Below are 14,570 nucleotides of genomic sequence, written 5' to 3'. Positions count from 1 at the left end.
TTCCTGCTGGCATCTGGCTCAGTCTTTCATGGCACTGCTGAGAGCCAGTGTAGGCAGCTCACTCCCACTCTATATCCCGTTGCTCCAGTGAGCGCTGGAGGGGACAGGGCAGATTGAAGTGATTGGCAGTCACAGCTTTATTTTTGGGAAGAGTGTGAACTGAGCGAACAACTGTCACATGATCACTCACTATTATGCATTAGAGCCATTGAGGGATTGATGCAACACCAGATCGATGCTTCAGCAGGAAAGTTGTCATTTATTTTCTTTTTTTAAACTAAAGCTCCTTTCATTTTTTTTATTATATGTTTATGTTATTAGAGACCATCCTACTATTAGCCGTAACAGCTGTCGCAGCAGCAGCTGTGCGCATTGCACAGGATAGGATCACAAATGTCAGGCTCAGACAGCCTTGTGTGTTCCGGAGATGCACAGTCCTGGATGAGCTTTCTGACAATGATGTCGAGGACATGTTTCGGCTGAACCGTCAGGGGGTCATGGAGGTTTACCACCTCATATCAGATGAAATTGAACCCCTGACCAGGAGAACCCATGCAATCCCTGCCATTGTCAGGCTATTGGCTGTCCTAAATTATTTAGCTATGGGTAACTTTCAGCCGTCATGTGCTCGGATCATTGGAATTAGTCGTCCCAGTCTTTCTAGATTCCTGAAACAGGTTCTGAAAGCTATCAAGAGACATATGGGTAGGTACATCCATTTCCCTAGAACCAATGAAGAGTGGCAAGAGGTGAAGATTGGATTTTTCCGACAAGGAGGGATGCCAAATTGCCTGGGAGCCATAGACTGTACTCATATTCCGCTGATACCACCACATAATAGGGAGGAGCAATTCTGTAACAGGAAAAGCTACCACTCGTTAAATGTGCAAGTGGTGGTAGACTCCCACCAGCACATTATGAGTATCAGATCTGGGTTTCCCGGAAGCTGCCACGACAGCCATATCCTGCGACAGTCAGCTCTCTTTGAATGATTCGAAAGAATACAAATGCCAGAGGGCTGGCTGGTGGGTAAGCAAATTTACATTTCTTTATTATTTATGTTAACTAATTGTTAAATATTACTTATGATATTTTCGTTTGTTATTCTAGGAGAAGCAGGATATGGATGTCGATCTTGGTTGCTGACGCCTCTGTCGAATCCCCAGACTGTGGCCGAGGTTAGATATAATAGTGCACATATCCGTACCCGTTCAGTTATCGAGAGGACATTTGGAATGTGGAAATCCAGATTCTGATGCCTATCGAAAACTGGTGGGTTTTTACAGCACTCTCCGGAACTGGTGTCAGATATCATTATTGTATGTGCAATTCTACACAATATTGCTCTTGTAAACAATGTAGACTTGCACATCAATGATGATCTGCCACCAGAAATACCGGCACTCCCAGCTGCCTCTGAAGATTCCTCAGACCTAGGGAATCATGTCTGTCATAGACTTATTCAGAACTATTTCAGGGTAATTATGTAATAATTTAAATGTATATGTTGTTGTAATGTGCTCTGTTTTTTAATTATAATTTAATGTTATGTTTTCTAGGATCTACAAAGGATGACTAATTAGTTTAATGTTTGTGATCCTATCCTGTTCAAGTCGACACCTGGCATTTTATATGTAAGTCTAATATTTACAATGATTTCTTTATTTTATTTTTTACTTGAGTATGTAGCAAGGGGCAGGGTCTAGCCGCTCTCTGTGTGTCAATGGACACACAGAGCTGGCTCGGGAGCAAGTATACGAGTCACCCCATAGCAAGTGACTTGCTATAGGTGCACTCGGTGGGGGGAGGTGCCAGAAGTGCAAGTGGGGTACCCCACAAGAGTAGTATCATGGCTGTTTTGTGCAAAATCACACAGAGCAGGTATTACAGTTTAGTAGTGAATTTTGTTCTGCCCTCCTGTGACCCGCAGTCACCTGACAATGGACCATAGTCTGCTGTCGGTGAACGTCACTGGGCTGCTCCATACTTTGGCGGTATCCTGACTTCTTTGTCGGAATCCACCAAGATTCAGTAGCAACAGCTGGCTTATTCTCAGTAAGAGGCTGAACCAGCTGCTCATGACCCATCCACTGCTTGGTGCTCTAGTGAGAGCTGGAGGGGCAGAGCAAAGAGCTGGTAACTAACAGTCACCACTCTCTGCACACAGAAGAGTGAGAACTGTAAGATCAACAGTCTTCGATCACTCAGTTTTCATTCTTTTAAGCGTCAGGGGACAGATGCCTCATTGGAGCGATGCTGCATCCACCAATGTGATTATGATTCATTTTTTTTTTTAACTTGTAAGCTTTTGTTTTAATGTAGTCATGTACTGTTAAAAATGTAACAATTACATACTGGAATTTAAGTTTAGGTTACAGAAGACCGGAAAAAATTCATCATTGAAAGAGAAAGTATGACCAATCCTTTTTGGTCATACTTCTTCTTTGGCTCAGCTGAGGGCTATACTTTTGCTCTGATGTGTGATCCTGAATCACTTGCAAACAGGATACAGATTGATGTCAGGTCACGTCACAGACACTCTATAGCAGGTATGTCCAAAGTCCGGCCTGCAGGCCAATTGCGGCCCCACATCTGGTTTAATAGGCCCCCTAGTAATTTGGATATATATATCTTTTTAGGCCCCCAGGGCCACAAAATATATATACCGTATTTATCGGCACTGCCTTGGAGGGGACAGGGAGAGGGTAGAATGAGTGCTGTCAGATTACATAGAGGAGAAAGTCCTGTTTACTCCGCAGCGTCTGTATTAGGAAATCTTGTCTCCTGGGCTGCCATTAAATGACTGTCCTGTCTATCATAGAAGGTTGGACTTTGTATTAAAAAGCACTCAGAGTAAACAGGGGATTCTCCTGTATGTAATGTGTCATCGATTGTCCCGCCCCCTCCCTGTCCCCTCTGAGGCTGCAGATGGTAAGGCTGCATTCATGGCAATGGTGAGGCTGCAGATGGGCACTGATTAGGCTGCATTAATAGGCACTGACCCTTATTTTGCTTCACAGTTCTTTATTTAAAATGTTAATTTTTTTTTTCTTGAAAATTCCCTCTTAAAGTGAAAGTGCGTGTTATACGTCGATAAATACGGTATATCCAAAGAACACGCCCTAGCTCATTCTTAGTCCTGAGCAGTGCTCGGGGATTCGGTGGAGGCCTTAAAAGATATATATCCAAATAACACGCCCATGCTCATCACCACTCACAGCCACAAAGGCAAGAGAATTCTTGTTGGGCAGTGTATTAGTGCTTGTACGAAATTACGACCAAATTTAAATAGTTCAAAGAATGTCAGGCAAAATGGTTGGCCCTCACGCATGTTCACTTTATCAGATCTGGCCCTATTTGAAAACATTTTGGACACCCCTGCTCTATAGCATCTGTATGGATCCCAAAAAAAAATGTTTTGCGTCCATCCAGAGGCTAGATCACCAGCTGGATTAGCCTCTTCACTTGACAATTAATAAGCAATGAATTGTCATGTCAACATTTATTTCTTGACCATGGAGTTTGTGGGGAACAGATGATATATTTAACTGATGTTTCAATATGCAGAAGAGTATACATGTCATATTTAAAATAAAATATTTTCGATTAATGTTAATATGTGTACTATATTATGTTGTTAAATTTACAGATGCAGAGCAGTTGAGGAAGAGGGCAACATCAGAACCCAGGCACATCAGCCACAGCGAGAAGGAGGGCCCTTTACTACCTGCACCTACTGGGCTTTGCTGCCTGATGCCCATTTCTCCCCTCACTACGCTGTGGAGCAGGCGCATCCATTTCCACCTAAGCCTGGACCCCCTGGAGCACCTCCCAAACCCTCATCCTCCTCTTGCTTAACTTTTGGAAATCATCAGAGCCTCCAGGTTGATTAGCAACCTTCGTTTACAGAAAAACAGGCTATTGATCTTACCGGACTACTCGGTGGAGACGCAGAAGCTCCAGAAGTCATTCGTCCAAGTGAAGGCGGTCATGAGGGCTCGCAACATCGGTAACAGCATTTTGTTCACGGCACGCTTGAGAGTCCAATTCTTTACATCTCCAAGGGAAACCTCACGGTGGCTTGATTCCCTCCACCACACTGTTGATCCATGGAACTGAGAGTTGCTTTTACAGCTTACACGTTGTACTGTTTTTGCACCCTAATTGTTAGCACTAGCTGCTTACAACTATGTTTCTGTGCCCACTGGCACAACTTACCCGGTACCCGGTTACTAAGAATAAATTAGATGCACCTATCACGGTGGAGGAAATATTAAAGTTGGTAAAGACACTTCAGCCTGGCAAGACCCCTGGGCCCGATGGCATCCCAGGAGAATTAAACAAAATGTATGCTGATGTCTTAAAAATAAAAATAATTTGTGATGTCTTAAAATAAAAATAATTATGATTTTGATCAGAAAAAAACAAAACAAAAATGATTCCCTTCAAATAATTTTCTTTGGGAATATAATAAAACAATTTTTTTAAACAATAGTGCAAATTTTTTTAAGCAATAGTGCAAACCTGAAAAACATTTAAAATAATATTTTTTATGGATTTTGAGGTCAGTAGGGGCCAGGTGTTGTGAAATTGACCCCACTACATAAAAAAGGGCAGATGACATTTTTTTTGTTCCTCCACCATTTCTTTTAGGAGTGCTTGCTGGGATTAAACAAGATCATTATGCCGTCTTAATTCAGATAGAAGGGAATTGCGATAACTTCGCTGCTCTTCGATCGCCTGATCTTGCTGCTGCTGTCTCTCTTTTAAATTTCCAATCGTGGAGTTTAGAGTTTCAGCTAAAAGCAAAGAAGCATTATTGGCTTCCTCCTGTCTTTGGGCCAAGAGCTCTCTTCTCCTTCTCCCTCTTGGGACCCATATGGGACCTGGTGCTGGAATGGGATCATCTGATGCCTGGTGCCTACCCTCCTCATTATCTGCAACATAATATAAATACAATTATGAAATGTATTATTTTAAAATAAAAAATTATATTTAATATCAGTATTTTAAGGGTTTTTAGGTTTACTAGTTAATTCCTCTGTATCCATGGCATCTCTCTGATGTTCTTCACAAATAACAAGTGGTTCTGAAAAAAAAGTAATAGGTTTTTTTAAAAGGCATCATCAGAAAATGATACATTTGTAATGCTTATAATTAATCTAATATATAGTTACCCATATCTAACGGCCCAGCTTGATTTTCATCTGAAAGTTGAATTTCAACAGGAACTACAAAGAGAAGAAAATAAAATCAACTAAGAGAGATTGTAAAGGTGACATTTTGTTTTTAAATAACACGCATCTTTCTACTTACCTGCTCTGTACAATGGAACTGCACAGAGCGGCCTTGAACCTCCTATTCCTATTCACAGACCCCAAGCCCTTCCCTCTCTCAAAGGTGCTCCTGGCCACTCCTGTCTGTCCAGTGCCCCCACGGAAAGCCGCTTCCCATGGGATCACTTGTGAGTGCTTGCTCCCAAGCCCTGCTGCTACATCCATTACACAGACAGTAGATTTTACCCCGCCCCAATTTCATTGTCACAGGCTTTGATTGACAGCAGTGGGAACCAATGACTCCTGGTGCCCCAGCGTAGCCAGCGAGTCCCGTAAGTGAGGGGAGACCAGACCTGCAGATGTGCATAGCGCTGGATCGAATGAGGGCTCACGTAAGTAAAAAGGGATGGGGGAGTGGGGATGCTGATGGCTAAACATGTTTTACCAGAATGCAAGGAATGTATTAAAGAGGAGGTCCAGCCTCCCCATGAAAAATTAAAAGTCAGCAGCAACAAATACTGCAGCTGCTGACTTTTAATATATGGACGCTTACCTGCAAAAACAAAATTAGTGCAGCGCATAAATAACAGTCTATATAAAAAAAAAAAAAAAAGGAGAGAATCCCTTGTGGCATAAAGAGGAGAACAATTCTTCTGTACAAAGTGACGTTAACCTCCACCCCAGACACACAGATCTGCTTACCTGACAGGGTGGACCTCTTATTACAGGAGGTCAAACACGCGTGTAATCAGGAAATCCACGACCACTACAGATGTCCAAAACAGCCCTACAGGTGAGCTCTCCAATGTAATGGCAAGGGGGATATCAGCCATTGTCAGTGGAAGAAACATGCAGCAATCCGGATAAATGGAGGGAAAAAAGTTCTAAGTGCACTCCGTTTGGGTAAAGGTAAATCCAATAAAAAGCTTTATTTGATAAAAGAAATTTAACAAGCGCTGAAGGCGTAATCGTAGAAACTGCGGCTCAAACCACACACATGAGAGACAGCTTGTTCACACCGAACAGCTGAGATGGCAGCGGGTAAAGTGTGAGAAAAGGCTCCACCCCCGTACATGGCGTTACGTCCAGTCGGACTTCGTCAGCGCTATAGACTGTTATTTATGCGCTGCACTAATTTTGTTTTTGCATCATTTATTTAGGCTTGATGATTTCCTATAGTGCTCAGCTTGCATATTTTGAGTTCTTGAGTTTGCGCTGAATGTCCCTCCTTTTTATATGGACACATACCTGTCCAGGGAGCCTGCGATGTCGGCACCCCAGCCGATCTTCGGATCATCTGTCGGGTGCAGCTGTCACCATTCCTGTTAAGGGAAGCTGGCAGTGAAGCCTTTCGGCTTCACAGCCGGTACGTACTGCACATGGGCACTGTGCTTTCAGATTGATCCGGCGGCGAAGGCAGGAGGAGGGGGCAGCCCGGTCTCCCTAAAGTGGGGAACGGTACCTGTCAAAAACAGTTACCTGTTCCCCCTCCCCCCTGAAAGGTGCCAAATGTGGCACCAGGGGGGTAGACAGATAAGTGGAAGTTCCACTTTTGAGGTAAAAATTGTGTATGCTTTAAAACCACTTAAACATCTTCATATTGTAGCACAGCTTCTGGTATTTTTGACATATATTATCATCCATCTACATGATGGGATTTTTCACTTACCATTGATGCTATCATGATTGTCTTCATTTTCTAATAGAAAAGTTATTTGAGTGTTATCTCTAAAACACAACAATCATATAAAATTGAATTTGGTTCACATTAATCAGAATATAAACTACTCCATTTTAATACTTATGATAGGGCACCTCTAAAAGATGTGGACAATAACTCCCTATGTAATTGGGCCATCTGTGAGACAAATATACAAAATATAGACAATATTGATTAATGCCATGTAACACTACCCCCATAGGAGCCACCTATGATATGTTCCTCTGTCAGAATAGAACAGCTCAGCAGATGAAATCACTGTAATAACGTTTTGTTCATTAGCACAGTGGCTCCCCCAAAGAATTGAGGTTTTTTTTGCTCAATCGACTGAGTTGAATGGAGAAAAACTGTACAAGGCTTTAGACAACACCCCTCTCAGCCAGCCTTCAGCAGCAAGCAGGTTCAGCAGGCTGAGAGACAGCAGTAGGAACCATTGAATCCTGCTGCTGTAAATCAAATGATGTGAGGTGGGGTGGGGGGGGGTGGGGGGGCAAGGTCAGAGCGCCGCTGTGTGTCAATATAGAGACAAAAAGCCCAGCTTTGGAGTCAGCCAGCAGGTGGGGCCCAATAGGAACTGGCTTCCTATGAGGTCGCACAGAGAAGAGAAGGAGCTGAGAATGTCAGCAGGGGAGGATAGACAAGGAGAGTTGGGGTGCATTTTCTGAAAGCAGAGGCCCTGTGAGATTAAAGTTGACATTTTTTGTCCTTTTTTCTTTGTCCTTTATTAAATGCAACTTTTCTTTAAAAATATAATAAAATGAATTTTAGTGCAAACGCACACAATTTAATACCCATTGTTTTGAAAAATATTAAAGATGAGGTTGCGTTGCTTAACCACTTCCCTACCCGCCCATAGTCATATGACGTCCCCAGATGGGATCTCCCATCCTGGGTGGACGTCATATGACGTCCTGGGATTCCCGGGCGTCTAGGGGGCGCGCGCGCGCCGCCGGGAGCGCGCGCGCACGCCCGCCGCGTTCCTCGGGACCCGGTGCGTGTGCCCGGCGGCCGCGATGTCCGCCGGGCACCCGCGATTGCCCGTTAACCGGGCCAGCATGTGGATCTGTGTGTGTAAACACACAGATCCACAGCCTGTCAGCTCTGAGGAGAGCGATCTGTGTTCCCAGAACGGAGGAACACAGATCGGTCTCCTCCCCTAGTGCGTCCCCTCCCCCTTCAGTTAGTAATCACTCCCTAGGAAACACATTAACCCCTCCCCGCCCCCTAGTGGTTAACCCCTTCACTGCCTGTCACATTTACACAGTAATCAATGCAATTTTATAGCATTGATCGCTGTATAAATGTGATTGGTCCCAAAAATGTGTCAAAAGTGTCCGATGTGTCCGCCATAATGTCGCAGTCACCAAAAAAAATCGCGATCGCCGCTAAAAAAATAAAAAAAATTTTTTTTTTTAAAAATGCCATAAATCTATCCCATATTTTGTAGACGCTATAACTTTTGCGCAAACCAATCAATATACGCTTATTGCGATTTTTTTAAACAAAAATATGTAGAAGAAAACGTATCGGCCAAAACTGAGGAAAAAATTTGTTTTTAAAAAAAAAAATTGGGATATTTATTATAGCAAAAAGTAAAAAATATTGTGTTTTTTTTCAAAATTGTCGCTCTTCTTTTGTTTATAGCGCAAAAAATAAAAACCGCAGAGGCGATCAAATACCACCAAAAAAAAGCTCTATTTGTGGTGAAAAAAAGGACGTCAATTTTTTTTTGGGTACAACGTCGCACGACCGCGCAATTGACGTTTAAAGTGCGACTGCGCTGAAAACTAAAAATTGGCCTGGGAAGGAAGGGGGTGAAATTGCCCTGTATTGAACCGGTTAAATAGATACCAAACCTGCCAAGTCTTAGAATACAGTGCAGACGTGATATTGCAAAAAATTACAGCACACTAAAATCTCCATAGGTGATGCTTTAAAATTCTTTAGAGCGGGGGTCAGCAACAAGTAGATCGCGGACAGGTGACTGTGACTGGTAGATCGTGGTCTGGGCTTGCTGACCCACCATCCAAGAGCATCAGAGTGCAATGCCAAGGGACTACTTGCAGGGCTGGACAGGGGCAAAAATTCGGCCCTGGACTTTATCCAGACTGGTCCACTTTTATTTTGCGACCACGCACAAAAACAGTATATAAACTAAACATGGTACAGGGGATGGTCAGAGACTGAAGACATACTACAAGAGATGGTCAGAGACTGCTGACATACTACAGGAGATGGTCAGAGACTGCAGACATGATACAAGAGATGGTCAGAGACTGCAGACATAGTACAGGAGATGATCAGAGACTGCAGACATAGTACAGGAGATGATCAGAGACTGCAGACATAATACATGAGATGATCAGAGACTGCAGACATACTACAGGAGATGGTCAGAGACTGCAGACATAGTACAGGAGATGGTCAGAGACTGCAGACATAATACAGGAGATGATCAGAGACTGCAAACACAATACAGGAGATGGTCAGAGACTGCAGACACGATACAGAAGATTATCAGAGACTGCAGACGCGATACAGGAGATGGTCAGAGACTGCAGACATGATACAGGAGATGATCGGAGACTGCAGACATGATACAGGAGATGGTCAGAGACTGCAGACATAGTACAGGAGATGGTCAGAGACTGCAGACATAGTACAGGAGATGATCAGAGACTCCAGACATAATACAGGAGATGATCGGAGACTGCAGACATGATACAGAAGATGATCAGAGACTGCAGACATGATACAGGAGATGGTCAGAGACTGCAGACATGATACAGGAGATGGTCAGAGACTGCAGACATGATACAGGAGATGGTGTACACCGCCAGCATTGTATTAGCAACCGTACAACGGCTACACTGTATTGTACACTGTGTACACCACCAGAAGTGTAGTAGAAACTGTACACACTGTATTAGATACTGTGTACATTGCCTGAAATGTATTTGAAAGTGTACACACTGTATTAGATACTGTGTACACCACCTGCACTGTATTACAAACTGTACAATGTCTGCACTGTATTATATACTGTGTACACCACCAGAAGTGTTTTAGAAACTGTACACACTGTATTAGATACTGTGTACACTGCCCGAAGTGTATTAGAAACAGTACACCACCGATTGCATTGTAGATATAGGCTACACTGAATGCAGAGTATATATACAGTATCTCACAAAAGTGAGTACACCCCTCACATTTTTCTAACTATTTTATTATATCTTTTCATGTGACAACACTGAAGAAATGGCAATGGCTACAATGTAAAGTAGTGAGTGTACAGCTTGTATAACAGTGTAAATTTGCTGTCCCCTCAAAATAACTCAACACACAGCCATTAATGTCTAAACTGCTGGCAACAAAAGTATAATTGAATTTGGAGTATTATATTATTTATGGTTTAGAAGGTTTTTTCATGTGTATTTGTGCTTATGGGATTTCCGGTTCTAGAAATTAATACTTATGCACTTGCACATTTATTTTTTGATTTATGCTGAATTTTGGATTGCTCTTCAATTGGTGGGTGATTCATACTCACTTTATATTTACAGGTTTAGCGCGATTCTATATTTTTTATTATTTTGTCACTGTACTGGTGTTACACAGGAGAATTGCTCCTTCTACCATTTCGTTTAGAAGTCCCTTACTGTTTAGATGTACTTTGTTTGGTGCATTTATATATCTTAGCGCAGTTTCTTTTCGTTTTTTCCAACAAAAGTGAGTACATCCCTAAGTGAAAATGTCCAAATTCCTCCACAGTGTCGTGTGACTCATTAGTGCCTCATGTGTGAATGGGGAGCAGGTGTGTTAAATTTGGTGTTATTGCTCTCACTCTCTCATACTGGTCACTGGAAGTTCAACATGGCACCTTATGGCAAAGAACTCTCTGAGGATATGAAAAGAAGAATTGATGCTCTACATAAAGAGGGCCTAGGCTATAAGAAGATTGCCAAGATCCTGAAACTGAGCTTCAGCACGATGGCCAAGACCATACAGCAGTTTAACCGGACAGGTTCCACTCAGAACAGGCCTCGCCATGGTTGACCAAAGAGTGCACATGCTCAGCGTCATATCCAGAGGTTGTCTTTCAGAAATCGACGTATGAGTGCTGCCAGCATTGCCGCAGAGGTCGAAGGGGTGGGGGGGGTCAGCCTGTCAGTGCTCAGACCATGCGCCACACACTGCATCAAATTGGTCTGCATGGTTGCCATCCCAGAAGGAAGCCTCTTCTAAAAATAATGCACAAAAAAGCCTGCAAACAGTTTGCTGTGGACAAGCAGACTAAGGACATGGATTACTGTAACCAGGTTGGAGATGGCATGGATCTATAGGGTATGCTGTTACACCCCGTATGGCCTTAATATTGACACAGATGTCAATGCATTCATTAGTATGGTTAGATCATGATGATGTGAACTTGCTCTGAGTTCCTGGTTGACCCATGGTGATTACTGTATTCGGCATGACGGGTGAATTGGTAAGTAATGTATAATTTCCGTCTCATAAGAAATTATTTTGATTAATTCTATCCAGGTAAATTTTTATTTTTATTTTTGTAGCCAATTTTATTTATATATAATTTTTTGTGCCACCATTTATGCCATCATGTTGGTATTTTTGGGCCACTTAAGATGGACAGTAGTATTTATTAGTAATTTTGAGTTGTCATTTGGTTTGGGCATCTAAATCAGTGCTTTGGCTGTTGCTTCCATATTCTTTCACCCATGGCTCATTTATCCATGAATGGGAGAGAGGAATTATAGATGAGAGTTGATTGTTTGGCATATCTTTTCTTCTTTTTGAATAAGGGAGGTATATGGCAATATAATTTAAACAATAAGTACTTTTCTCTCTTTTTTTCTTTGATTTTAAATATTTGTAAATATATATACTATGTTATTTTTATGTATTTTACTTTAGTGACATTGCGACATTATTGTTGCATCGCCACAGGTTGAGGAACTTTTATGAGTGGGTCAGGCGATCTGCCGCTCATGAATGGACCATTAGTGGGGGGTAATAATTTTGTATACAGTGGTAGCGTTATGAAGTTCATCCATGAATTCCCACTGATACAAGTTTTACGGTCAGAGTACAGTTGGAGATTAATAACAACATATATTGGCCAAATAATCCCACTGTCCTATCTGGGTGCAGAGGAATGAGTGGGATTAAGGCAATATTGTTTTGCGGTATAAGCTAGTTACTAATATCGTTTTTTTAATCTCACTAAAATCACTATCATCCCTGTTTTGTTAGCAGCCGTTTGATAGAGTTATTGGCTAAATTTTTAAAAGTTGGCAGTTTAATCAGATTACTTCCAGCGTTAAGGATGTGTATGGGCATTTGCCCTATTCCAAAATGGCGAACTTACGGAGGGACACCACAAGCTCAGTGCTGGGCGTTTCTTATCTTGTTTGTTGTGTATATATGGCAGTGAGTCAGCACGCCGCCCATGCCCCTGGAAGACGTCATCTGTGACGAAACGGCGTAGGGAGGAGCGGCGTGTTGATGTCACCACTAACCAAACTTGTCCCGGAAGCAGCAGGTAGTGATCGAGAGTCGTCCGGATCGAGTACTATTTGAAAAACGCTTTTATACCCACGGCAAAATTGTAAGTGCAATATTGTTGCTGTTTAATATAATAAATGTTTTTAAAGAAATACTCTATGGAAGCCTTTCTATCCTTACATGGAGAATGAGTGTATATCTTTTACACTGTGGACATCTTGAGTGGAGTATCTGGAAACAACTTGCTATCTTGAGTGGAATATCTGGAAACATCTTGCTATCTAAGCACAGAGACCCGGGGCTGGGGAATAAGCCACAGGCACATGCGATCTCCTTAAACAAGAGATCTAGCAAGCTGGTAAGTGGCAGTATTATCATTGGTGGAGGATCTTTCCTGTTGTACCCTGTCATCTTCTTGGGTGTTGTGTTTGATGTCACTGTGAAGGGCTGAGGAATCATCGTTTAAACTCCTTTTTTGAATTGTATATTTTGTGGAATACTTGTTCAGTAAACATCAGGAATTAATTGGACACTTAGACAGCTCTTGTAGTTTTTTTTTTTTTTTTTTCCTTTGTATATGCACATTTACCAGTATTGTGTTATCACATTAACATTGGGTCATACGGAATATTTATCACATTTAATTTTTCTGATGCACAGTTATTAATCATATATCATATTAGTTTAAACACATTAAACTCATTTATTCAGCGCAGCTTTTTTTTGTTCTTATTCTGTATATTGTGTGTGTCTCACATTAAGTTGCAGCAGTTTTTTCTTACACATTTGATCTCACTCTATGAGTGACACCAGAACAGCACGGTAAAATATATTTTTACAATGTCCTGTGGTCTGATGAGACCAAGATAAACTTATTTGTTTCAGATGGTGTCAAGCGTGTGTGGCGGCAACCAGGGGAGGAGTGCAAAGACAAGTGTGTCTTGCCTACAGTCAAGCATGGTGGTGGTAGTGTCATGGTCTGGGGCTGCATGAGTGCTGCCAGCACTGGGGAGCTACAGTTCATTGAGGAAAAGGGGGGTTATGGTCTGGAGAAACCACTCTGACATCGACATCCCTGAATGCAGCAAGAAAAGGGAAGGTAGCCCTGGGACTTTGAATGAGGTGGGAGAGATTTGGGACACTTCCACAATGAGTGCAATAAAATTGTTTTATTGATCACAGAATGCTATATAAACAAATGGGAAAGCAATGAGTGTGCATTACCCAGCATAGTGGCCTAGTTTAAAGCATGAGTAAAAAACAACTACAATTCATCACACTTAGTTTGTACATCCATAAAGGCAATATACATGATATATATAGATTTATACTGTGTTTGTTCATTTCATTTCACTTATGGTTTTTGCACATATGCTTTAGTCCTCATGCACATGGACGTTTTAAAAAACGAGCTGTAAAGCTAGGTTCGACGCCTGGAAAAACCGGCGTTAAAAACGCGATTTTTACCGCGTTTTTCATTAGCGTTTTTGCGCGTTTTTGCGCGTTTTTCCGCGTTAGCGCTAAGTAGCGTTTTTCAATGAAAAACACATCTCTCAGCTATATACACTCCCAAATTTCCCACAATGCCACAGAAACCAAAGAAAATATGTTAATGAGCATGTGTCGGTGCCATTTTGGTAGGAGAGAGAGAGAGAGGAGAGAGTGTTTCAGAGTGTTTCAGAATTTTCAGTATATTTCAGTATTTTTCAGTATTTTTCTGAGAAATATGGATCCTGTCATGCAAAAGATCGATGAGGCAATCCTTCTGATTGTGTTGCGGAGGCAGAGGAGAATGAGACAGGAGGAGGAGAGAAGCAGCAGACGTCGATTTTGGGTGCATCCAATGGTATCCAATCGGTTTTCTACGGGGTACTTTGGCAATATTTATTCCCAACTGCGCTCATATCCAACAAAGTTCTTCAACTTTACAAGGATGTCAGTGCCGCTCTTTGATGACCTGTTGGAGAGGCTCAGGCCAAGGCTCACAAGGATGGACACTGTGATGCGTAGCTCTGTGTCACCGGAGGAACGGATGCTAGTGACACTCA

The sequence above is a fragment of the Aquarana catesbeiana genome, linkage group LG10 (assembly GCF_042186555.1).
Source record: "Aquarana catesbeiana isolate 2022-GZ linkage group LG10, ASM4218655v1, whole genome shotgun sequence".
Lineage (NCBI taxonomy): Eukaryota > Metazoa > Chordata > Amphibia > Anura > Ranidae > Aquarana > Aquarana catesbeiana.
The sequence above is the reverse complement of the archived record's forward strand: the minus strand, read 5'-3'. Positions refer to the sequence as shown.